Consider the following 27,855-nt stretch of genomic DNA (forward strand, 5'->3'; position numbering starts at 1 on the left):
ATGAATGAACTTACAGTAAAGCAGTATTAGTTATATTTTTCTTACATAGAAACAAATTCACTAGAGATCAATTTCAAATTTTTAATGAACCTGCAACTGTTTCAAATCTGAGTTTTGGTTCTGACATTGTCACTAATTTTGTGATATAAGGATTCAACCTTTGATAATTTAAGGCTCTAAACATCTGATACACAATTGAATTTTGGTATGTTACCCATGTCTTTGAACCTCAGTTTTGTTATATATAAAACAGGAAATTCCAACCTAATCAAATCCTTCTAGTAGAATCTTATAGAGTGGATGTTCAAAGAAACATTAATCCTACACAGAAGTCTCCTGGGTAAAAAAAGTTTCCTTGGGGGAAAGCTGCATACTATATACTGCATTCCCTTCAATATTAAAAAAACACATTACCATATTAAATGCTCCTGGAAGGAAACTAATTTATTTTGAATTTTTCAAAATTAATTTTTATTGGAGTATAGTTGCTTTACAATAAACCAATTTATTTTGATTTTACCAAGCCTTTCCCAAACTCATTTGGACCTGGAATAGTTTTTTTAGATAACATCTATTCAGCATGCACAAAACTACGTTTCTAAGACACACAGTGTGGGCTACCAACATGAATATTCTTAGGGATCAGAGGTAGTCCAAGCAAAGGGAAAAGTACACCCTGATGAGATATTCTCTGCTGGTCTTCATGCTTGTTGTGGTTTGTGGCATCAGCTTTAGTCATCAGAGACTTTAACCTCTTTTTCCCCCCTAATAAAAACATGGAATCTGACAATCAGTCACTTCGGATATAGAATATCGACTCAAAGAAAAACATGCTAAAATTTCTAATCACAAGGGTCTATTGGAAAATATATTAAATTAGGTCATGTTAATTTTTGCAGCATATATCTGCCAAGGTGACGATTGCATCGTGGTTTATCTTTAGTTCTAATTTGCCTCAGTCATTAGGTAACCTGGGATAAATCATTTCCCTTAAGGCTGAACTAAGATATATGGATGTTTTTTCTAAATAGTCTTCTGTTGTAATCCTTAGCAGTTATTCTAATCATTTTAAAAATTTGGTTGTTTTTGTGGTTTCTTCAGAGTAGGTCACAGTATTATATATTGAATTTATTACAGGATTTCCTTTCTTCCAATATAATTAGTAGATTTTAAACAATTTGCCACTGTTTTAAAGCAGGCAATGATCACTTAATTGTGTACCATATAAAGTGAAAACTGTATATGTAGTATAAAGAACAATGATAAAATTAATCTTTATAGCCCAGGTAAAAGGTATTTTTGAAGCATTTGTTCAGTATCCTTTGAGAGAGGTTGAGTGCTGCATGGAAAAAGATGGGCCATGAGTTTCAGTACCCCTCTTGCAAATTCCACTCAGTAAAACAATGCTCTACGTGACCCACACGTCTGGGAGAGCCGTTAGTTTTTGAGTTAAATCCTTGTGAAGAGCCTACACCTCCTGTCACCCCAGGGACTTGGCAAACTATTCCTTTCAAACACACTCAGCACTCTCGCTTAGAGGAGATATGATTCCATCTCATTCAGTGTCCAGTGATGTTTTGACAGCTCTCATAGATCTGGCCTAGGCATGCTCCTCTATCCACCCCCCTTCTAAGTGGGATATCCACATATAAAAACTCTCTTGCATTAGACCACAGGTTCTTTTAGGAAAGGCATCATGTCTCTCCTAACAGACTATGGTTTCCAAGTGATGATTTAATTTTTCTCCCAAGGAAGAAATTATATTTTGCAGCAGCATCAGGCCCTGTAACAAAGGTGTTACCCAAATGACTTTTGGTTGGTGAAATCAGTCATAGAATAAGATCTTGGATCCTATTGGTTTAGGTCTCATTCTTTAGTATGAAGTTTCCTATTAACCAGGGTTATATGAAGAGTTGACTCATTGGAAAAGTCTCTGATGCTGGGAGGGATTGGGGGCAGGAGGAGAAGGGGATGACAGAGGATGAGATGGCTGGATGGCATCACTGAATCGATGGACGTGAGTCTCAGTGAACTCTGGGAGTTGGTGATGGACAGGGAGGCCTGGTGTGCTGCGATTCATGGGGCTGCAAAGACTCGGACACGACTGAGCGACTGAGCTGAACTGAACTGATATCATCCCATTCCTACACTGTATGGGAAGGCAGAATTGTGGAAGAATTACTCACACATTCCTCTTTGTTCCTACTTTGCACTTTTCTGTTTTAGCACTTACCATCAGGTTATAGTTATTTAATAGCTTTCATCCTCCATTACAACTGGATACTCTACTTGAGGATAGTGATCTAGTTTTATTCTGTGTAAGTGGCCCACCCCTAGAACAATGTCTCCTACTCATTGGGTGGTCAGTGAAAAGAGAGCAGATATTTGGATGGTCTGCTTCTATTTGAATCTTTGAAAGTAGATGCAGTAGTAAGCAACACGTTGTGTAGTGCCCTAACTAGTTGGATGACCTAATCTGTTTCTCTAGATCTGTAAATGATGTGGTTGGATTAGCTTAGACACTATTAATCAAGGGTCAGTGGGCTCTAGAGGATTTTTGGCCCTTCCACTCCATCCAAAATTAAAAACCAAAGGACCAGATAGATGACTTTGTAGAGATCTACCTGTACTGCCACTCCAACAACAAACCTGTGGGGACCAAAATTACATTATGCCTGTGGTGTCTATACACTCCCATATACACTCTCTGGCTTGTGGTTGGTGCCTGGCTAGAGCCCCTTATACTTGGCCCTCAAAAGAGAACATGGGGACAGACTCTGATTAACCTTTTCAATGCTGATTCAATGCTCACCCTCTAGCTACTCCTGACCAGTTGGCAGTGGGGTGAGTGCTTCATTCATGGAGGAAACTGGCTAGAAAGGTGCACAAATATTAAGAGATGGTTCTGGCCCTGGGGTGCTTGGGAATCTAACCTCGAATAAGAGTGTTTAACAGATTCGACGGGCAATGTGACTGACCACAGCCGTGTAGAGGGATGCAGACAACCGAGTAGACCAGAAAACCGACACAGAAATGGACTTGGTGTATCTGGTGAACGTGGCAGCGAACCCTCAACTTGCTCCCAAAGCTATCTTGCACCAGGCCAGGGACACGCATCCTCCCGCCACCACCCCACAGCAGCCTCTACGGATTCCCAGGAGGCTGAGCGGCAAAGAAGTCCGGACGTCCGGGCGTTTCCCACAGCTGGTGGTTCTGAAATAGCCTTCTGGAATAAAACTCGGGACGGGAAGGAGGTGAAATGGAAAGTGGTGTTAAGTCGTCGGGGAGAAGTCGTAGCGCCAAAAGGACAGCCGTCTGGGAGACAAGAGTCCCGGCCGGGATCCAGAGAAAAGCCCCTCAAGCGGAGCCCCTTGAGGCGGCCGCCTTCGGCAACCTCCGGGGGAGTTTCGGCTCTTTCCGGCAGTTCCAGCTCGGGCCCTCTACTCCCAGCGCGCGCTGTCCCCCCCACCCAACGCTGCCCGGCTCTTTCTGGGACTCGCCATTCTGCACGCGGCTGCGAGCTCGTGTCCCACACCCGTCCCGACTCCCATCTAGTTTGTTCTCCAACCCACTCTTCCAATCCCTTCCCTGCATCGTTCTTCCCGATTCTCGGCGACGCCCGAGCTTCCTCAACTCGGGCGCGCGATCCACAGGGCGGTGTGAGGCGCGAGGGACCCGGTAGCGGGAGGAGCTGTAACCCGACGGACAGGAGGCCACCCCTCGTCCCGCGCCTTTCCGCGCGCGGGTCTTCGGCTCGCGGGGCCGCCTCGCGCCCGGGCCTCACTCGCGGGCCGGTTGGCTGCAACGGCCTCGAGCTCGGCGCGCCGGGTTCGCGCTGGCGCGAGCACGCGCCCTGTGCGCTGGCTAGCCGGCGCGCACGCGCCCGAGCGGACTGCGGGGCGGGGCGAAGAGCTCGAGCCCCGGCGAGGTCGGTGTGGGTCGGCTGGCACTCAGGCCCCCAGCCGCGGCTGCGATTCCCAGCCCGCCGCCCGGCCGAGGAGGGAAGCAGAGAAAGGGGCGGTGGGGGCGGGGCGGCGTCCGGCTCCGGGAGAGCTGGGGGAGGAGCGCGACGGCTGCAGCTCTAGAAGAGGAGGAGGAGGCGGCAGAGGAGCTCCTTTCGTCTTCTCAGACCCCAGAGCGTCCGGGACGCAGAGCCGGAACTGGGAACGCGGCGACTGCGGGGGCCCGGGATAGGTGAGGCTCTGGGTGCTGGTGGAGGAGTGGAGGAGGGATGAAGCGGGGCACGGAGGTGCAGAGAGCGGGCTTGAGGGAAGGCACACGGGGAGGGAGCAGTTGTTGGGGGTGGGAGTACCGAGAGTAGGGGACGTGAACCCTTTGAGACCTAGAGTGCCCAGATGGTGAAAGGTTTCTGGGGTCAGTGAGGCGGTCCGAAGCACACGGTTCCGAGTTGAGGGGTTTCCAGAGGCATAGGCCGGGGAAACAATGGAGTGAGGGGGGGACTCTGATGTGAGCGTGTGTGGGGTACTGGGTTTTAAGAAACAACGAGAGGTCGAAAGAAATGAAAGAATCGATCATTTGGTGTGAGAAGTACAATGAACTGGAAATTCATCGCAAATGCGTAAGGTCATCTACGTGGGTCTCCGAGGTCCTTAGGATTTGGGGGGCAAAGTGGGATTTGAAAATGAGAGAGAGGAGGGCATTCTTGGAATTGGGGTGGGGTGGGGAGCGGGAAACGGGACGGAAAATATAGCCAAGAGGGGCAGACACATAAAATAGATGTGGTTTGGGTTTGAATTAAAGCAGAAGAATAAGTCCAGTTAGAGAGTATAGGTTAGGTGGACTGGAGTGGCATTTTTCTCCTAATTCATCCAGGATGACTGGGTTCTTTTAGAAGGTGGATTTTTCTCTAGCATGTCCCTCTGCTAAGGAGTACAGGCTGCTCTTTTAATAATTTGGTTATCATTTATAGTTCATTTCATTGATAAAACATGCCTGTAATGTTTATTTCCCTTCCCTAAATTACAGGTATGTAATTTACCTGCGGTTTATGAAGCAGGAGAGGACAGGTCACTAGAAACAGGCATCTTGCTTTGAGTTTGGTTATTGATAATGCAGAGTTTAGGGTGTTTGGAGGAGAACCAAGAATTTGTTCATCGAAAGATGAACAGCCTTGATAAAATCTGAGTTATCTGTACTTTGTTAGAATTACAGTTTCTCACTGAGAAATGATCATGTACCGTCTGCTAGTGGTTTTATGATTATGGGAGAGAGTTTGGTTTTGTCACCAGAAATTCCTGATGCTGATTTCGAATTATCAGGCTATTTTGTACCTTCCAGTTTGAATTCAGGTGATTTGAAAATATTGTGGGGAAGTATTTCGGCAGTTATGTATGATCTTTGCATTTCCTTGATACTTGGATTTCCAGACCAAATTTTGGATGATGCTAGATACAAGATTGCTGATTTTGAAATTGTAATTACCATTATGTGCTCATAAATAAACATATTCATGACATATTAATATGGACATATTAAGCCTTTTATTTTGAGGCATTAAGTTTTGCTGACTCATCTAAGATTTCTGGAAATTTTTCAGTTTATATTTCTCAGCTTGGCCTCAGATAGTAGCATTAGGCTATTTTATAAAGGTCCAAAAAGAATGATCTAAACTGTGACTTTTCTTCTGTTATAAAAACTGAACAAAGCAAGAAATGAGTGCAGTTTCCTTATTAGTGATAATGAAGTGCTAAGATTGCTTTCCACGTATCATCTCATTTAATCCTCATAATCATATCCTGTTTTATAAATTCAGAGATTAAGTAACTATTTAATAAGGTCACAAAACTAGTAGTAAACTGAATTCATACCCATTCTGTTTGGACACTCCTTTAAGTGTTCCATGTTGTTCTACCTGCTTTTTCCTCCTGATCTTGGTTGTAGTATGAACAGCATGAATTGGTTGAAACCTGGTCTGGTACAGTGATCTAGACAAAGATTGGGTTGATGGGCTACATCTGCAGAGTTTATTGAAGGTTTATTGCCCCTGTGATTTAACAGATCTTCTGGGGTCCAGATAATGGGCAAAAACATCCTCTTGCTAAGGATTTGTCCTGTGAGCACACTTAATTTTCCGTTTAGTCTAGTGTACTGCTGAAGTACTCTGCATACGTGGCACTCTTCCTTGTGGAAGTCAAGACAGCCAGTTGTGGAGCCAAAACCAATTAACTCTGGAAAACAATCAAAAACTTCTGAATGCTCAAGTGCCCTCCAAGCACCTGTTGAGTCCACAGTTGGTACTGGCATTATCTCTAAATACAGACAGGATCCTCTTAGAAACCAGGAGTAAAACTTCTAGAACCGAGAGACACAGCTGGGGCCTGAGGGAGGAGCCAGAGGTTAATGGCCGAAACATCAGCATAGCCTGTGGCGGCTGATCCAGGAGCAGGAAAGGCTACAGATACTAGTGAATTGCAGGAGGTGAGGGAATTTTTATTTGTTGAGCAGTTAGGTATTCTAGGGACTGACTGAACTCAGTGTGTTTTATATATGTTACTTTATTAGGTCTTCAAATAATCCTATAAGGTAAGCATCCTCATCTTTCAGATGAGGCTTGGAAAAGGTTAAGTAACTTTGTAATGGTGGTGAAAGAAGTTTATATTTTTATTGTTATATTGCTACTTGCAGTTTCCATTGTAGAGACACCATATTAAGACTGGAAAATTAAAGTCACTCTTTAGGATCCACTATGCTGCTTTGTTAGAAGTAAAACTGATTGTCTTGCTGCTTACATTGGAGACTGGAAGGTAAAGCTTATATTTTTCTGATTTAAATATTGGAAAGGGGAGCCCATTCATTATTTAGCAAATGTCCTCCTATAGAATATAGTTCACCTTCTAATATATCTTTCTATCATATGCCAGTGATATGATACTGATATATAAATCTGTAGTATATGAAAATGCCATGTCCATCCTTCCTGTTCTGAGGTCTTGACTTTCAGGCAGGTTATCTAGGCTCGGAGGATGACAGTGAAGCATGCCTGTTGCAGACTCTTAGCACTTTTTCTTGATGTTTTTGCCTCAAAATTTGATCATCATTCTTGCTTGGTTACTTAAAAAAATTGTAATAAGATATACGTAACATCATTTAAACCACTTTTTCAAGTGTACAGTTCAGTGGCATTAAATCCATTCATACTGCTGTGAAACCATCACCACCATTCAACTCCAGAACATTCTTATCGTCCCAAACCAAAATTCCTGTTAAAGAATGACTCTTCATTCTTCTTTTTCCCCAGCTTCTGGCAATCACTATTGCACTTTTCTGTCTCTAGGAATATGATTATTCTAGGTACCTCACATAAGTGGAATTATATAGTATTTGTCCATTTGTGTCTGGCTTATTTCACTTAGCACATTGTCTTCAAGGTTCATCAGTGTTTTAACCTTGTCAGAAATTCATTCCTTTTTAGAGCTGAGTAATATTCCATCGTATGCATATACCACATTCCCTTTATCCATTCATCTATAAATGGACACAGGTTGTTTCCACTTTTTGGCCATTGTGAGTAACGCTGCTGTGAACATTAGTGTACAAATACCTGTTCAATATCTGTTCATATGATAATCCTATGTTTAAGTTTTTGTGGCAGTTTGGTTACTTTTTTATATATAATTTTACTTATTTATTTTTTGGTGGTACAGGGTCTTCGTTGCTGCATGGGCTTTTCTCTAGTTGCAAGGATCAGGGGCTACACTCTAGCTGCAGTGCTCGGGCTTCTCATTGCAGTGGCTTTTGTTGCAGAACACGGGCTCTAGACATGTGAACTTCAGTTGATGTAGCACCTGGGCTCAGTATTTGTGGCTCCTGAGCTTAAGATCACAGGCTCAGTAGTTGTGGCCGTCGGGCTTTGTTTTCCCTGAGGCATGTGGGATTGTCCCTGACTAGGGGTAGAACCGTACTTCCTGCATTGGCAGGTGGATTTTTTACCTTCCCTGAGCAACCTGGGAAGCCCAAGTTTGTTTACTTTTATTTATTTATTTATTTTGTTTACTTTTAAATGGTGATTTTATTGTGTGTTCACCTGAAGGTAGTACTTGACCTTATGTTTGAGGGCTGCTGTTTCCTCTACTGACTTTTTCTGTCCAATTTGCAGGACACTTGCACAGGAAATGATTTGTCTAGTTTTTATGGCTCTCTCTTAGCTTCTGTCTAATTATATTTCTGTATCAAGACATCTAGCAAGCACCTTAAAATAGAGTTCAAGTTAGCAGTAAAAGTACTTTTGAAAATCTTGTAGGAGCTTTAGTTGATGAAGAAAATAGGAGTTTCTGTTTTAAAGTATGAAACGTATCCAGTGTGGAAGGGACCATTTGTTATACACAAGGTTTTTTAGTCATACCTATAACTGTGGATGATCATCTTAAGAATGTTATTTGTATATATATTTGAAAAATCAGGTACTTCCCTGGTGGTCCAGTGGCTAAGACTCCACACTCCCAATGCTGGGGACCCAGGTTCAACCCCTGGTCAGGGAACTAGATCCTACATGCTGCAGCTAAGAGCTCACATGCCATAACTAAAGATCCCGTGTGCTGCAAGTAAGACCTGGTGCAGCCAAAACATAAATAAATATTAAAAAAGAAAAATGTGTCAGTAGTGTAGATCATCTTCAGTTCACTTTGCTGCCTTTGGTTGAAAATTTTAGGGTACTTTTTTCATTTCAGAATATTTTATATATATGTTGTTGTTGTTCAGTCACTCAGTCGTGTCCAGCTCTTTGTGACCCCATGGACTGCAGCACGCCAGGTTTCCCTGTCCTTCACCATCTCCCGGAGTTTGCTCAAACTCGTGTCCATTGAGTCAGTGATGCCATCTCATCCTCTGTCCCCCGCTTCTCCTCCTGCCCTCAGTCTTTCCCAGCATCAGAATCTTTTCCAGTAAGTTGGCTCTTCGCATCAGGTGGCCAGAGTATAGGAGCTTCATCATCAGTCCTTCCAATGAACATTCAGAATTGATTTCCTTTAGGATTGACTAGTTTGATCTTGCTGTCCAAGGGACATGTATGAGCTGCTAGTTATTGCTTACCTTCTATAGCCTTTATTAATTGAAAAGAGTTTGAGTGCTACTATATGCTTTAAATATTTCAGGAAGGTAACTGTAATACAGGAAATACTGTTTGAGTCGATTTTTTCTCCCTCCCTTCATGTATTTGAGAGAGACAGAGTTGTCACATAGTACCAAATATAGTAGATTGAAATAGCTGCAGGCTGACAATGAACTGTCTCTTAGGATGGGTCTAACCTCCAATTTCATTTTTTCTAATTGTCACAAGGAGGTTAATTATGCCTGCATCTTGCTTCTTGAGATTATTGGGTTACAAAGGGACTTCAGGCTCACATACCATTTTCTGGGAGCCTCTTTCGGAATCTTAGTGAGTTTACACTTACCGTGGATGTGGTGTGTTGGTTCTGAAATATCTCCAAAAGATTTAAAGTTTTGGACATTAACTTTAAATATCCAAACGTTTTAGGTTGCTGGATATAAGGATTGGCCAGAGGCCAGCATTTACTCTTCATGTTCAGATTTACCATGGTGGCTGATTGTGTTGGATTCCTGAAATATACATGCATCTTCTGCACTGACTCTGCAGCAGCCCCAGGCCTTAAAATATTCTGTAGGATCTGAGAACATAGCCACCAGCTTAAGGCCTCTGCAGTCATTGTCCTATGACTAATTTGTGGTTAGGAGTTACACAGCGAGTCTTACTAGTGCAAACCCTAAATGACAACCTTAGATTGTTGGTTAGGATTTTTTTATATTACTTAATTAGCAAAATGACACGATTACTGGTTGTGGAGTATGTGTTTGTGTCTATGTGTTCTTTAGAGTTGGTTAAAGGGTGTTGGGATTGAGGAGAAGGAGGTTTGTGATGAAGCCATTATAGGATTATAGATGGGTCACGTTAGATAAGTGAAGATATCTTTTGTACTTGAAGATGCTGCTAATGATGTTACTTCTTATTGACCTGTATAGAACTGGAAAGGCCTATTTGTAAAACCAACAGTCTTTGCTCTCTTGAGTACTGTGATCTGTCCAGTAGCAAATGATTTGCTTCTGTTTTAAGGTTACCATCAGTAGAGCAATGCATGTGTGCTCAGTCACTGAGTTGTGTCCAACTGTTTGCAACTCCATGTACTGCAGCCCACCAGCCCTCTTTCCATGGGATTTTCCAGGCAAGAACACTGGAGTGGGTTGCCATTTCCTCCTCCAGGGGATCTTCCTGACCCAGGGATTGAAGCCCCGTCTTCTGCATCAGCAGGCAAATTCTTTACCACTGAGCCACCTGGAAAGCCCAGTAGAGCAGTACTTTAAATTATCTACTTAGTCTCTGATTACAACATGCAGTGTGATCAGCCCACTGCTGGCTTTTCTTGGTATTTTCTACTGTTACATTGATTAAAAATGTGCACTAGTGTGTAGTGGAAGTGACTCTTAGCCGACTTTGGTTAATAACCTCTTATATCTTTATATAAAGTAAATTGTCATCATAGCCTACCTGCATGTCCTGCACAAACCTTCAGGATAAGGATCTCATCATTAGAGGCTCCCTCACATTTGATGGGAACAGTGAAGCTTATTTATAACTATGATGGAATGACAGGAAATTAAGGCATTATAGGACCTGAATGGTCCTATAAGGTGGTACTGTGGTACAGAACCACCAAAGACTGAGTCAGCCATTTAGCTCAGATGCAAACTTGATGTTTTGTTACATCTTACCAGTCAGTACACACTTGGTTTCTTGAGAAGACTATCTAATTCTTTGTTAAGTTGACAGTACTTTAAACAAAGCTTTGTTGGGTAATCATTTTCACTTCTTTCACTATTCAAAGCTTGTATTTTATGGAGGTCTTTTTTTGTTTTTAATTTTTTGGCCATGCCACATGGCTTTCAGGATCATAGTTCCCTGACCAGGGCAGTGGTCCTGAACTGACCATAGTTCTCCAGCCCTAGCAGTGAAAGCGCTGAGTCCTGTCTACTGAACTGCCAAGGAATTCCTTGAAGATCTTTTAAAAGTTGTTTGACATTTGTCATTTGTCTGCCAGCCCGTAATGTTATGATGATGCAGTAAGTTAGACTACGCAGTATTGTTATGTGATGTTATTCTCCAGTTGCAGTGAGTGGAGCTTACTCCCTCATTGTGATGCATGTGCTTCTTGTTGCAGTGGCTTCTCCTGTTGTGGAGCACAGGCCCTAAGGCATGTGAACTTCAGTGGTTGTGGTGCACGGGCTTAGTTGCCCCGTGGTGTGTGGAAGCTTCCCAGATCAGAGATCCAACCCATGTCCCCTGCGTTGGCAGGCAGATTCTTAACCACTGGACCACCAGGAAAGTCTCTGGAATAAAATTTTAATTGTTGGGAAGAAGGGCTATAAAGGTCCTACTTGCTATCAACATTAAGAAAAAAAGAGCAAAAATCTGGCTCTGAATCTCTGCTGTTCTGTCTAGTACTCCCTCTGTGAATTTGGTCAAGTAATTTCTCTGAGCCTGTCTGTGTTTCTGAATCTGCACAGAATTGTCAGGACTATTGGATTTTTTTTTTTTCTTCCTGAAATGAAGTCCACAATGCATAAAATTAACTGTTTTAAAGTATACAGTTCAGTGGTATTTAATAAATTCATTGTGTTGTACAATCATCACTCTATATAGTTCCAGAACTGTTACATCAACCCCAGAGGAGGCCGTATACCCATTATGCAGTCTCTCCTCACTCTTCCCTCCAATCCCCTGCACCATCTCTGTTAACCACCAATCTCTGCTAATTTACTTGTTCTGGATATTTCAAGTAAAAGGAATCATGTAATATGTGATTTTTTGTGTGTGGCTTCTTTGATGTAACAGTGTTTTTGAGGTTCATCCATATTGTACCATGTGTCAGTATTTCATTCATTTTTGTAGCTGAATACTATCCCACTATATGGATATATCATATTTTGTTTATCCATTTTTTCTGTTGATTGGCAGTTGTTTCATTTCTGCCTTTTGGCTGTTTTGAGTAATGCTGCTTTGAATATTCATGTACCATTTTTTGTTTGAATACCTGTTTTCAATTCTTTTGGGTTTATTCCTGAGGGTGGAATTGCTGAATCACGTAGATTGCTTTTTGGGGAACTGCCATACTGTTTTCCACAGAGGCTATACTAGTTTACATTCTCACCAGTAGTGCGTGAGGGTTCCAGTTTCTCCACATCTTTGCCAATACTTGTTATTTTCCTTTTTTTCTTTGATTATAGCCATCTTTGTAGGTATGAAATGGTATTGTGGATTTTATTTGCATTTCCTTACTAATGACTGGTGATGTTTAATATCTTTTCTTGTGCTTATTGATCTTTTGTGTATCTTCTTTGGAGAAATGTCTATTTAAGTCCTTTGCCTGGTTTTAAATTAGATTGTCTTTTTGTTGAGTTATGACTGTTGATTTATAATAGTTATGTAACACTTAGATCAGTGAGTGCAGATAGTAGGCACTTAATATTATAATTATTTTTGGTACATGTGACCTGAGTTGGAGGGAAATGTTGCATAGCTTTTCCAAATAGGAGTGGCAGGCAAAAAAAAAAAAAAACTATCATTTGCTGTCAATAAAAGTTAGACTGTGGTAGTATTGATAATTTACTTTGGATCGATGCCCCCAAATCAAGAAATTAGGAAGACATATGCATAAAATCAGTTTATCTTTGGCCGAAATCAGTGTTTCTTTAATGTTTAGTTTATTCGTAAGAACTTCATAAACAACAAAAGAGTCCTAAATGCAGTACTTGGATGCAATCTCAGAAATGACAAAGTGATCTCGGTTCATTTCCAAGGCAAACCATTCAGCCTCACAGTAATCCAAATCTGTGCCCCAACCACTGATGCTGAAGAAGCTGAAGTTAAATGGTTCTATGATGACCTACCAGACCAAAAAATTATGTTGTTTTCATCATTAGGGATTGGAATGCAAAAGTAGGAAGTCAGGAGATACTTAGAGTAACAGGGAAGTTTGGCCTTGGAATACAAAATGAAGCAGGGAAAAGGCTTATAGTTTTGTCAAGAGAATACATTGGTCATAGCAAACACACTCTTCCAACAACACTAGAGATGACTCTATGCATGGCATCACCAGATGGTCAGTACTGAAATCAGATTGATATATCCTTTGCAGCCAAAGATGGAGAAGCTCTATGTAGTCAGCAAAAACAAGCGCTGAAGCTGATTGTGGCTCAGATCATCAACTCCTTTTGCAAAATTCAGGCTTAAATTGAAGAAAGTAGGGAAAACCACTAGACCGTTCAGGTATTGTTGTTGTTGTTCACTCACTCAGTTGTGTCCAACTCTGCTACTCCTGGACTGCAGACCATTCAGGTATGAACTAAATCAAATCCCTTATGATTATACAGTGGAGGTGATGAATTGACTCAAGGGATTAGATCTGGTAGACAGAGTGCCTGAAGAACTATGGATGGGAGTTTGTAACATTGTACAGGAAGTGTTGACCAAAACTATCCTCAAGAGAAAGAAATACAAGAAAGCAAAGTGGTTGTCTGAGAGGGGCTTACAAATAGCTGAGAAAAGAAGAGAAGCTAAAGGCAAAGGAGAAAGGGAAAGATATACCCACCTGAGTACAGAGTTCCAGAGAATAGCAAAGAGAGAGAAGAAAGCCTTCTTAAGGGAACCATGCATGTAAATAGAGGAAAACAATAGAATGGGAAAGACTAGAGATCTCTTCAAGAAAATTGGAGATACCAAGGGAACATTTCATGCAAAGATGAGCAAAATAAATAACAAGGACCTGGCAGAAGCAGGAAAGGTTAAGAAGACATGGCAAGAATATACAGAAGAATATGCAAAAAAGATCTTAATGGTCTGGATAACCATGATGATGTGGTCACTCACCCAGAGCCAGACATCCTGGAGTGTGAAGTCAAGTGAGCCTTAGGAATCATCACTGTGAGCAAAGCTAGTATAGGTGATGGGATTCCAGTTGAGCTATTTCAAATCCTAAAAGATGACGCTGTTAAAGTGCTGCACTCAATATACCAGCAAATATGAAAGCTCAGCAGTGGCCACAGTACTGGGAAAGGTCAGTTTTCATTCCAGTCCCAAAGAAAGGCAATGCCAGAGAATGTTCAAACTACCATACAGTTGTTCTCATTGCACATGATCCTTCAAGGTAGGCTTCAATAATATGTGAACCAAGAACTTCCAGATGTTCAAGCTGGATTTAGAAAAGGCAGAGGAACCAGAGATCAAATTGCCAACATCCACTGGATCATAGAAAAGGCAAGGGAATTCCAAAGAAAAAATCTGCTTCTGATTACACTAAAGGTTTTGACTGTGTAGATCATAACAAACTGTGAAAAATTCTTAAAAGAGATGGGAATACCAGAGCACCTTACTTGTGTCCTCAGAAACCTGTATGTAGAACAAGAAGCAACAATTAGAACCAAACATGGAACAATGGACTGTTCAAAATTGAGAAAGGAGTACCTCAAGGCAGTATATTGTTGCCCTATTTAATTTATATGCAGAACATGCATGTGTGCTAAGTCACTTCAGTTGTGTCCAACTCTTTGCAACCTATGGACTGTAGCTCACCAGGCTCCCTTGTCCATGGGATTCTGTAGGCAAGAATACTGGGATGGGTTGCCATGCCCTCCTCCAGGGGATCTTCCCGACCCAGGTGTTGAACCCGTCTTTCTTCCATCGCTTGCATTGTCAAGCGGGTTCTTTACCACTAGTGCCACCTGGGAAGCCCATATGCAGAGTATAACCTGCAAAATGCCAGGCTAAAAGACTCATAAGCTGGAATGAAGATTACCAGGAGAAATGTCAATAATCTCAGATATGCAGATGACACCACTCTTATGGCAGAAAGCAAAGAGGAACTCAAGAGCCTCCTGATGAAGAAGAAAGAGTGAAAAGCTGGCTTAAAACTCAACATTTAAAACACTAAGATCATGGCATCTAGTCCCATCATTTCATGGTAAATAGCTGGGGTAAAAATAGAAACAGTGACAGATTTTATTATTGGGGGCTCCAAAATCACTGCGGACGGTGACTGCAGCCACGAAATCAAAAGATGCTTGCTCCTTGGAAGAAAAGCTATGACAAACCTAGCCAGCATATTAAAAAGCAGAAACATCACTTTGAGGACAAAGGTTTGTGTAGTCAAAGCTATGTTTTCTCCAGTAGTCATGTAGGGATGTGAGAGTTAGACCATAAAGAAGTATTGGACCAGTGCCGAATTGATGCTTTTGAATTGTGGTGCTGTGGAAGACTCTTGCGAGTCCCTCAAACAGCAAGGAACTCAAACCAGTCAATCCTAAAAGAAATCAATCCTGAATATTCCTTAGAAAGACTGATGCTGAAGCTCCAGTACTTCGGCCAACTGATGCGAAGAGTTGACTCATTGGAAAAGACCCTGATGCTGAAAAGGTTAAGGGCAAGAGGAAAAGAACGACAGAGGATGAGACGGTTGGATGGCATCACTGACTCAATGGACATGAGTTTGAGCAAACTCTGGGAGATAGTGAAGGACCAGGAAGCCTGGTGTGCCACAGGCCATGGGGTTGCAGAGTCAGGTAAGACTTGGTGACTGAACAACAACAATTAATATAAAGCATTGGGCTTCCCAGGTCAATCAGTGGTAAAGAACCTGCCTGCCAATGCAGGAGATTCAAGAGACATGGGTTTGATCTCTGAGCTGGGAAGATCCCCTGTAGTAGGAACAGGCAACCCGCTCCAGTACTCATGCCTGAAAAATTCCATGGACAGAGTAGTCTGGTGGGCTACAGTCCATGGGGCCACAAAGAGTTGGATACGACTGAGTGACTAAACACACACACACAGACATAAAGCATAAATGTCATCTAGTTACAGTGCGTTAGTTGTTCAGTCCTGTCCGATTCTTTGCAACCCCATGGACTGTATGTAGCCCACCAGCCTCTTCTGTCCCTCTGTCCATGGAATTCTCCAAGCAAGAATACTGAAGCGGGTAGCCATTCCTTTTTTCAGGGGATCTTACCAACCCCAGCATCCAACCCTTGTCTCTTGAGTCTCCTGCATTGGCAGGAGGATTTTTTATTGCTGAGCTACCAGGAAAGTTATAGCTGAAATTTAGATCATCTTTCTTCATTCTGCCCTGTGTGAGACATTTGTTGTAAGTGCTGTAAACTGGATCAGGGTATCCTACCTTTTATACTGAATGGTACGCAGTTGGTGTATCATTGTTTTTATGCATATTGCAGCTTGGCTTTATGGGGTGGTCAAAAGAAGAAGATAGAATAGGAGATCAATATAATTTTTAATTTAGAATCTTACCCTATGGTCAGGATTATCCATCTAGAACCGATGAATATATTTGCCAGGTTTGTGGATAGACGTATTCATTTCATTATATCATGATGTGGAGTAGGGGTAGTTGCTTTAGGCAGAACATACTGTGTATAAGTCAAAACTTGATTATTTTCTTGAAAAAGGCAAAAAGAGTGTACACTTTCAGGAAGTGGTGATTATTCAAATCCGTCCTATAGTCCCAAGCTTTATTATTTAGGCCTCATCTCTGAAGCCTCCTATTTTTTGTGATACCTCTGTGTCTTGGCCCGTTACCTGAATTCTGCCTGGAATGCATTGTAGTAAGTCTGTTGGGAGGAAGTCTTGACTTTCTGAAGTCTCTTAGGCAAATCAAACACTTTTCTTTTGGGCTTTTACATCTGTAACATACTTTCAGAATAGCACTTTTATCATGTGTGCTGTGCATAGTCAGTGGTGTCCGACTCTTTGTGACCCCATGGACTGGAGCCTGCTAGGCTCCTCTGTCCATAGGGATTCTCCAGGCAAGAATACTGGAATGGGTTGCCATGCCCTCCTTGAGAGGATCTTCTTGACCCAGAGATCGAACCCAGGTCTCCCACATTGCAGGCAGATTCTTTACCGTCCGGGCCATTAGAGAAGCCCTGTACTTAAAAAATGTACATTAAATTTTTAAAAATCAGTGCATCCACATGGTAAAATCAGTGTATGCACAAAATTAAAGAGTTCAGAAGTAAATGGCAAAAATAGTTTTTCCAGTTTTTTTCCCTGAAGAAAGCTGCGGGTAGTACTTCCTGGAAGTTTGTCCTTCCAGGGTTATTCTTTGCTGATATAAGAATTTTTATAGTGTATGAAAGGCTCATTTTTTCCTTATTTTTTACTGCAAAGTAATTTATAAATATTGAAAACATTCACACACTATAGAAATATGTAGAGTGAAAGATTTCCTTTACCTTGATCCTTAATCCTTGTCCTTCCCAGTAATAACTCACCTCCCCATTTACATTCCTCTCTCCAGAGGTAATCCTGTTATAACCCTATTGTGAATCCTTTCAGATTATTCTGCTTACGTTTACATAGGTATATAAAATATTTTTTGTATGGTTATTTTATGATATTTTATATACTATTCTATAGCTTCCTCTTAACATGTTTTGGAGATTTTTTTTCACATCAATATGTACAGATCCAGTAATCTAGGTTGCTAGATCACTTCTAGCAACCTAGAAAAACACTCATATATGTCCCACAAGCCTATAAAAAAAGTACTTGCTGTGACTTCTCTGGTGGTCCAGTATTAAGAATCTGCCTTCCAGTGCAAGGGACATGTGTTCAATCCCTGGTCAGGGACCTAAGATCCCACATGCCATGGGGCAGCTAAGCCTGTATGCCACAGCTACTGAGTCCACTCGCTCTGGAGACTGTGCCACAGCTAGAGAGAAGCCCCAGCACCACAATGAAAGATCCCTGTGTGCTGTAACCAGGACCTGATGCAGTCAAATACATAAATTTGTTTTTAAAGTATTCACTAAAGCACTGTTAGAAACTACAACAGATAGATGTATACAGGTATCTATATACCTCCATATATAGCTATAGGTATACATATATTTCCATCAAGTGGGAAATGGTTAAAAAAACAGGATGGGGAACATGTGTATACCTGTGGCAGATTCATGTTGATATATGGCAAAACCAGTACAATATTGTAAAGTTAAAAAATAAAATTAAAAAATAAAATTTCAGATATATATGCAAATGAAGACCAAAATATAAATCGGAAAAAACAAAACAAAACAGTAAATCGGAAAAAAAAAAACAGTATATGTATATTATGGAATGAATATCATGCAGAGGTTAAAAGAATAAAAGAAAAGCCTGGCATTTCTCATGATGTACTCTTAAGTAGAGAAATGCTGGGCTGGATGAAGCACAAGCTGAAATCAAGGTTGCCAGAAGAAATATCAGTAACCTCAGATATGCAGATGACACCACCCTTATGGCAGAAAGCAAAGAGGAACTAAAGAGCCTCTTGATGGAAGTGAAAGAGGAGACTGAAAAAGCTGTCTTAAAACTCACCAGTCAAAAAACTAAGATTATGGCATCTGGTCCCATCACTTCATGGCAAATAGCTGGGGAAACAACAGAAACAGTGACAAACTTTATTTTCTTAGGCTCCAAAATCACTGCAGATGTTGACTGCAGCCACAAAATTAAAAGACACTTGCTCCTTGGAAGAAAAGCTATGACCAACCTAGACAGTGTATTAAAAAGCAGAGACATTACTTTGCCAACAAAGGTCCGTCTAGTCAAAGCTATGGTTTTTTCCAGTAATCCTGTATGGATGTGGGAATTGGACTATAAAGAAAGCTGAGTGCCGAAGAATTGATTCTTTTGAACTGTGGTGTTGGAGAAGACTCTTGAGAGTCCCTTGCACTGCAAGGAGATCCAGCCTGTCAATTCTAAAGGAAATCGATCCTGAATATTCATTGGGAGGACTGATGCTGAAGCTGAAACTCCAATACTTTGGCCACCTGATATGAAGAACTGACTCATTGGAAAAGACCCTGATGTTGGGAAAGATTGAAGGGAGGAGATGGGGAGGACAGAGGATGATATGGTTGGATGGCTTCACTGACTCAATGGACATGAGTTTAAGCAAGCTCTGGGAGTTGGTTATGGACAGGGAAGCCTGGCATGCTGCAGTCCATGGGGTCATAAAGAGTCAGACATGACTGAACTACTGAACTGAACTGAACTCTGCATATAAGTTAAATAAGCAGGGTGACAGTATACAGCCTTGACATACTCCTTTCCCAATTTGGAACCAGTCTGTTGTTCCATGTCTGGTTCTAACGGTTGCTTTTTGACCTGCATACAGGTTTCTCAGGAGGCAGGTAAAGTGGTCTGGTGTTCCCATCTGTTTAAGAATTTTCCACAGTTTGTTGTGATACACACAGTCAAATGCTTTAGCATAGTCAATGAATCAGAAGTAGATGTTTTTCTGGAATTCCCTTGGTTTTTCTATGATCCAGTGGATGTTGGCAATTTGATCTCTGGTTCCTCTGCCTTTTCTAAAGCCAGCTTGAACATCAGGAAGTTCTCGTTTCATGTACTGTTGAAGCCTGGCTTGGAAAAGTTTGAGCATTACTTTGATAGCATGTGAAATGAGTGCAGTTGTGCAATAGTTTGAACATTCTTTGGCATTGCCTTTCTTTGGGATTGGAATGAAATCTGACCTTTTCCAGTCCTGTGGCCACTGCTGAGTTTTCCAAATTTGCTGGCATACTGAGTGCAGCACTTTAACAGCATCATCTTTTAGGATTTGAAATAACTCAGCTGGAGTTCCATCACTTACACTAGCTTTGTTTGTAGTAATGTTTCCTAAGGCCCACTTGACTTCATATTCCAGGATGTCTGACTCTAGGTGAGTGATCACACCATCATGGTTATCTGGGTAATTAAGGTCTTTTTTGTATAGTTCTGTGTATTCTTGCCACCTTAATATCTTCTGCTTCTGTTAGGTCCATACCATTTCTGTCCTTTATTGTGCCCATCTTTGCATGAAATGTTCCCTTGGTATCTCTGATTTTCTTGATGATATCTCTAGTCTTTCCCATTCTATTGTTTTCCTCTAATTCTTCGCATTGTTCACTTAGGAAGGCTTTCTTTTCTCTCCTTGCTATTCTTGGAAATCTGCTTTCAGATGGGTATATTTTTCCTTTTCTCCTTTGCCTTTAGCTTCTCTCCTTTTCTCAGCTATTTGTAAGGCCTCCTCAGACAGCCATTTTTCCTTTACTTTTTCTTGGAGATGGTCGTGATCATCTCCTCCTGTACCATGTCATGAACCTCCATCCATAGTTCTTCAGGCACTCTATCAGATCTAATCCTTGAATCTATTTGTCACTTACACTGTATAATCATAAGGGATTTGATTTCGGTCATACCTTAATGGCCTAAAGGTTTTCCCTACTTTCTTCAATTTAAGTCTGAATTTTGGAATAAGGAGTTAATGATCTGAGCCACAGTTAGCTCTCAGTCTTGTTTTTGCTGACTGTATAGAGCTTCTCCATCTTTGGCTGCCAAGATTATAATTAATCTGATTTCTGTATTGACCATCTGGTGATTTCCACGTGTACAGTCATCTCTTGTGTTGTTGGAAGAGGGTGTTTGCTATGACCAGTGTGTTCTCTTGGCAGAACTCTGTTAGCCTTTGCCCTGCTTCATTTTTTATTCCAAGGCCAAATTTACCTGTTACTCCAGGTATCTCTTGACTTCCTACTTTTGCATTCCAGTCCCCCATGAGGAACAGGACGTCTTTTTTGGGTGTTAGTTCTAGAAGGTCGTGTAGGTCTTCATTGAACCGTTCAGCTTCAACTTCTCCAGCATTACTGGTTGGGGCATAGACTTGGATTACTGTGATATTGAATGGCTTGCCTTGGAAATGAACAGAGATCATTTTGTCATTTCTGAGATTGCACCCAAGTACTGCACTTCGGACTCTTTTATTGACTATGAGGGCTACTCCATTTCTTCTAAGGAATTTTTGCCCACGTTGTTAGATATAATGGTCATTTGAATTAAATTCGCCCATTCTGGTCCATTTTAGTTCACTGATTCCTAAAATGTCGACGTTCACTGTTGCCATCTCCTGTTTGACCACTTCTAATTTACCTTGATTTATGGACCTAACATTCCAGGTTCCTATGCAATATTGCTCTTTACAGCATTGGACTTTACTTTCACCACCAGACACATCCACAACTGGGTGTCGTTTCTGCTTTGACTGACCCTCTTCATTACTTCTAGAGCTGTTTCTCTGCTCCTCTCCAGTTGCATGTTGGGCACCTGCCAACCTGGGGGGTTTATCTTTCAGTGTCATGTCTTTTTGCCTTTTCATACTGTTCTTTAGTTTCTCAAGACAAGAATACTGAAGTGCTTTCCCATTCCCTTCTCCAGTGGACCACGTATTGTCAGAACTCTCCACCATGACCCATCCATGTTGATGGCCCTACATGGCATGGCTCATAGTTTCATTGAGTTAGACAAGATTGTGGTCCATGTGAAAAATTTTGGTGAGTCTTGCCAACTTGCTTTTTTTTAGAAAACATTTTTTTTTATTTTGAAATAATTTTATATTTACAGAAGAATAAAGATAGTAGATAGAGTTCTCATAAACCTTTTCTCTAGTTTCTCCTACTGTTAACATCTTCCATAACCATAGTGTATTTATGAAAACTGAGAAATTAACATTAGTATAATAGTATTAAACTGTAGACTTTATTTGGACTCAGTTTTTCTATTTATATTAAAAAGTCCTTGCGTCCAGTCCAGGATCCCACATTGCAATTAGCCATCATTTCTCTAGTGTCCTCCCATCTGTGACAGTACTGTATTGGATACTGGACATTTGCTAATGATTTCAGGCACTCGCATCACCAAAAAAATGGTAGCTATGTGAGAAAATATATTAATTAGCTTTATTATAGTGATCACTTCACCATAATATACCATATATATGCATATCAAAATATCTTGTTGTACAAAACTAATTAAAAATTTAAAAGAATTCCCCTCCCCAGGATCAGGACTCCTTGCCCTACCCTCCCTCCCAACAGCCACACCCTCACCTCCTGGATCTATCTGTCTGCTGTCTACTAGGCCTAACTTCACAGTCCAACTCTCACATCCATACATGACCACTGGAAAAACCATAGCCTTGACTAGACGGACCTTTGTTGGCAAAGTAATGTCTCTGTTTTTCAATATGCTGTCTAGGTTGGTCATAACTTTCCTTCCAAGGAGTAAGCATCTTTTAATTTCATGACTGCAGTCACCATCTGCAGTGATTTTGGAGCCCCCCCCAAAAAATCTGTCAATAGTTGGGTTTAAAAAAGTCAGTCTGACAACACTGTAAATCAACTATCTCCTCCCACTGCAATTTTTTGAAAAGCATATATAAAAAAATCAGTCTGGTAATCTGTCTTTTGATAAGTTTAGTGTTTTCATTTTTAATATGATTACTGATAGTTTGGGCTTCCCTGGTGGCTCAGAAAAGAATCTGCCTGTAATGCGGGAGTCCCAGGTTTGATCCCTGGGTTGGAAAGATCCCTGGAGAAGGAAATGGCAACCCACCCCAGTGTTCTTGCCTGGAGAATTCCATGGACAGAGGAGCCTGGCAGGCTACAGTCCGTGGGGTTACAAAGAGTCAGACACGATTGTGTAACTACACTTTTCACTGATAGTTTAAGATTTATTTATGCCGTTTTAGTTTATACCTTTTTTTAAAGCCATGTTTCTTATTCTCATGTGTGTTCTTTTTTTTCTTCTACTGATTTTTCAAGTTGAACACTTTATGTATTTTTCTTTTTAGGAATTAACCCTTAAATTTTTAACATGCACGTATATTGAACTCTAAAATTAGTTTCTTTGCCTTCCTGAGCAATACAAGAATCTTAGGATGATTTAAATCCCATTCCTTCTCTATACTCCAGTCTTTATTTTATTGTTTGATAGTTTTACCTTAAGTCTTGCATACTGTGAAATATTTCAGATACACAGATAAAAATAGAGAATAATATGACACTTGTGTACTTAGCCACAGTGCTTTGTCTCATCGTAATTATGCCATTTGCTTCATATCTTTTTTTAATTGACTTTTTTTATCGTGGAAATTTTCAACATTCCACACGTGTGGAAAGAATATCATGAATTCCTATGTACCCTGATCTAACTTTAGCAATTACCGACCTTTTTTCAATTCTTAGTTTCATCTGTTTATCTGACTCCTCTTTTGATCAGTGGGTTTGGGTACGGTAAACACAAGCCATCCTTTTCTAAAAAAAAGTTCTCCATGAGCCTTTCATCTAATGGTTTTAACAGTCATTGATGATTGTTGCTTAGATCTGTTCTTTTCTTAAGGCTTGCAAAACCGTGGTTTTTAAATGCTATTATTATTCTGTATTAATTAGCTGGAATCCTTCTATAAAGAATTTTCCTTCTTTAACTCTTTGATTACTGTGAAGCATATGGTTTATGCAGGAGAGGCAGAATAAATGTTTTGGTTTTTTCTCTTCATCAATATTTAGCATAGTCAAATGAATTAGTGCCCTACTAAAGTTCAGTAGTGTGACCAGTGAGGTTTTTTTGTTGGATTATGGAATTAATGGATTTTAATGTATTTAATATGTTTCAGGCACTGTAGACATTATTTGTGTGTTGTAGTTCATATTGTCCTATCTTAGTCTAAGTGGGAACTCACTTAAGTTGACTCCTTATAGTAAGACCCCAATAGTGTTTGATAGCTTTCTTGCTTTTAGGCATAAGAAATATCCTAGGCTCATCTGTTTATTTCCTTCCATTAACATGGCATCAGCCATTTCTCTAAGAAGCCCTGATTTCTCTTATTGTAAATGGTGTTAACAGACCACACTTTAGGCATCAGATTTTTTTTTTTAAGCATGACAATTAGGTCATTCTCCTTTCTTCTCCAGAAGTAGCCAAAATAACATATGCAGTGATATTAGTCCCCTGCATGCTTTAAAAATTTGCACTGTGAATATATACTCAAGCTAGAGAGAAGAGTATTCTGTTGGTTACAGGATGCATATCCCTCTCATTTGATCTCTGAATTTGTGATGTGTTGCTGTGCTGTGCTGTGCTTAGTCGCGTCCGACTCTTTGAGACCCCATGGACTGTAGCCCACCAGGCTCCTCTGTCCATGGGGATTCTCCAGGCAAGAATACTGGAGTGGGTTGCCATGCCCTTCTCCAGGGGATCTTTTGAACCCAGGTCTCCTGCACTGCAGGCAGATTATTTAAATCTGAGCCACCTGGGAAGCCTGAGAATACTGGAGTGGATATTCTGTTCCTTCTCCAGGGGAACTTCCCAAACCAGGAATTGAACTAGGGTCTCCTGCGTTGCAGGTGGATTCTTTACCAGCTGGGCTAGCCAGGAAGCCTGTTTTACAGTTGATTAGAGTTTAATTGGCAAAGTTTTTTCTTAATGGTTTGTAAGATAATGATGTGTCTTAATTGTCACTTCTTAGATTGAAGAAAAACAATATTTTATTTAAGCTTTGTAAAAATAGCAATTTGCCTTTCTTGCTTAGCATGGTTTTTGAGATTTGTCTTTTTTTTTTTACTTTTGCCTGTAATTAGTTATTATTAATTATGCACTAAGCACCTGCAAACTCACCACCCAAAAGAAGTGTGAGGATCTTGACAATATCCTACAACTAACTATATGATCTTTTTTCCTGTATCTCTTGACTCTGTTCCCAAGGTAGCATCACCCTGAAACTGCTTTGATCATTCCATTGTTTACCTTTTGTTTTTTTAACGTTAACCTTTGGTCTTGAGATAATTCTAGATTCACACACAGTTGTAAGAAATAACACACAACGATCCTATCTGTGTCCCTTCTTTAAATGTAACTCTAAGTTTTCTGCAAGTGTTTAGTTTTGTGGCTATACATTTTAAAATTCATTTGCCTGTTAATAAGAAGAAAGTAGGGAAAACCACTAGACCATTCAGGTATGACCTAAATCAAATCCCTTATGATTATACAGTGGAAGTGAGAAATAGATTTAAGGGACTAGATCTGATAGAGTGCCTGATGAACTATGGACTGAGGTTCACGACATTGTACAGGAGACAGGGATCAAGACCATCCCCACGGAAAAGAAATGCAGAAAAGCAAAATGGCTGTTTGAGGAGGCCTTACAAATAGCTGTGAAAAGAAGAGAAGCGAAAAGCAAAGGAGAAAAGGAAAGACATAAGCTTCTGAATGCAGATCCAAAGAATAGTAAGGAGAGATAAGAAAGCCTTCCTCAGCAATCAGTGCAAAGAAATAGAGGAAAACAATAGAATGGGAAAGACTAGAGATCTCTTCAAGAAAATTAGAGATACCTAGGGAACATTTCATGCAAAGATGGGCTCGATAAAGGACAGAAATGGTATGGACCTAACAGAAGCAGAAGATATTAAGAAGAGGTGGCAAGAACACACAGAAGAACTGTACAAAAAAGATCTTCACGACCCAGATAATCACGATGGTGTGATCACTCACCTAGAGCCCGACATCATAGAATGTGAAGTCAAGTGGGCCTTAGAAAGCATCACTACAAACAAAGCTAGTGGAGGTGATGGAATCCCAGTTGAGCTATTTCAAATCCTGAAAGATGATGCTGTGAAAGTGCTGCACTCAATATGCCAGCAAATTTGGAAAACTCAGCAGTGGCCACAGGACTGGACAAGGTCAGTTTTCATTCCAATCCCAAAGAAAGGCAATGCCAAAGAATGCTCAAACTACCGCACAATTGCACTCATCTCACATGCTAGTGAAGTAGTGCTCAAAATTCTCCAAGCCAGGCTTCAGCAATACATGAACTATACACTTCCAGATGTTCAATCTGGTTTTAGAAAAGGCAAAGGATCCAGAGATCAAATTGCCAACATCTGCTGGATCATCGAAAAAGCAAGAGAGTTCCAGAAAAACATCTATTTCTGCTTTCTTGACTATGCCAAAGCCTTTGACTGTGTGGATCACAATAAACTGTAGAAAATTCTGAATGAGATGGGAATACCAGACCACCTGACCTGCCTCTTGAGAAACCTATATGCAGGTCAGGAAGCAACAGTTAGAACTGGACATGGAACAACAGACTGGTTCCAAATAGGAAAAGGAGTACATCAAGGCTGTATATTGTCACCCTGCTTATTTAACTTCTATGCAGAGTACATCATGAGAAACGCTGGGCTGGAAGAAGCACAAGCTGGAATCAAGATTGCCGGAGAAATCTCAATAACCTCAGATATGCAGATGACACCACCCTTATGGCAGAAAGTGAAGAGAAACTAAAAAGCCTCTTGATGAAAGTGAAAGAGGAGAGTGAAAAAGTTGGCTTAAAGCTCAACATTCAGAAAACTAAGATCATGGCATCTGGTCCCATCACTTCATGGGAAATAGATGGGGAAACAGTGTCAGACGTTATTTTTTTGGGCTCCAAAATCACTGCAGATGGTGACTGCAGCCATGAAATTAAAAGATGCTTACTCCTTGGAAGGAAAGTTATGACCAACCTAGACAGCATATTCAAAAGCAGAGACATTACTTTGCCAACAAAGGGCTGTCTAGTCAAGGCTATGGTTTTTCCAGTGGTCATGTATGGATGTGAGAGTTGGATACTGTGAAGAAAGCTGAGCGCTGAAGAATTGATGATTTTGAACTGTGGTGTTGGAGAAGACTCTTGAGAGTCCCTTGGACTGCAAGGAGATCCAGCCAGTCCATTCTAAAGGAGATCAGCCCTGGGTGGTCATTGGAAGGACTGATGCTAAAGCTGAAACTCCAATACTTTGGCCACCTCATGCGAAGGGTTGACTCATTGGAAATGACCCTGATGCTGGGAGAGATTGAGGGCAGGAGGAAAAGGGGATGACAGAGGATGAGATGGCTGGATGGCATCACCGACTCAATGGACGTGAATTTGAGTGAACTCCGGGAGTTGGTGATGGACAGGGAGGCCTGGTGTGCTGTGATTCATGGGGTCGAAAAGAGTTGGACACAACTGAGCGACTGAACTGAACTGGACTGATTGTTAAGCAATTGTTAACATTGCTTGTTGTTAGCAGTGTTTAACTATTACAAACAGTGTTGTAGTGAGTAGAGTTTATGGGTCTCAGGATTGTGCATGTAAGGTAGCATCAAATTTTGCTTTCCAAAGAGGTTGTTCTAATGTATGTACCCTTTACTAGCGTATAAGAATTCCTTCCTCATGCCAATCTATAATTTTATTGGTTTTTTACAACTTTTGCTGATGTTGTGTGTGTCGTACTATTTTATATTTAAAATTGTAGTCTCTCAATTGTTAGTGAGTTTGAGAATATTTTTTAAATATTTATTTATTAATTTGGCTGTGTGTGCTTGATCTTAGTTGTGACATGCAAGATCTTACATTGTCATTGCAGCATGTGGGATCTTTAGTTGCAGCTTGCACATTCTTCGTTGGGGCGTGTGGGATCTAGTTCCCACACCATGTATTGAACCCAGGCCACCTGCATTGCGAGCAGGGAGTCTTAACCAGTAGACCACCAGGGAAGTCCAGAGTTTGTGCATATTTTAATTTGTTTATTGTCATTTAATTTTTCCTCTGTTGTGAATTGTTTGTTCATTACCATGTCTTACTTTTCTATTCAGTTGTTTAGTTTTGTTTTAGATTGAGTTATAGGTTTTCTTAATTGGGACAGATCCTTTGTCAGTATACATTGCAAGTATTCTCCTAATCTGTGGCTCTCCCCACCTTGTTTTTTATTGTTTATTTATTTATTTTGCTTTCCAAAGAGGTTGTTCCAATGCGTGTACCCTTTAATAGTGTATAAGAATTCCTTCCTCAACCAATCCTTAATTTTATTGTGCTTCCCTGGTGGCTCAGTTGGTAAAGAATCCACCTGCAATGCCGGAGACCTGGGTTTGATCCCTAGGTTGGGAAGATCCCTTGGAGAAGGGAACAGCTACCTTCTCCAGTAGTCTGGCCTGGAGGA

At 40.9% G+C, this 27,855-nt stretch overlaps 1 protein-coding gene and 1 non-coding gene across 2 annotated transcripts in view; both read left to right on the forward strand.

Annotated features, from left to right (window-relative positions):
• Positions 1–3,939: 3,939 nt before the first annotated feature.
• Positions 3,940–27,855, forward strand: part of SPATS2 (spermatogenesis associated serine rich 2) — a 158,079-nt gene continuing 134,163 nt past the window's right edge. The window contains exon 1 of the mRNA XM_070370715.1: positions 3,940–4,194. The gene's annotated coding sequence lies outside the window, so the exon portion shown is untranslated. The remainder of the gene's footprint in view (positions 4,195–27,855) is intronic.
• Positions 8,426–8,498, forward strand: TRNAG-CCC (transfer RNA glycine (anticodon CCC)). The gene has a single exon. It is a non-coding gene; the product is annotated as a tRNA-Gly (tRNA).

The sequence above is a fragment of the Bos mutus genome, chromosome 5, assembly GCF_027580195.1.
Source record: "Bos mutus isolate GX-2022 chromosome 5, NWIPB_WYAK_1.1, whole genome shotgun sequence".
NCBI lineage: Eukaryota > Metazoa > Chordata > Mammalia > Artiodactyla > Bovidae > Bos > Bos mutus.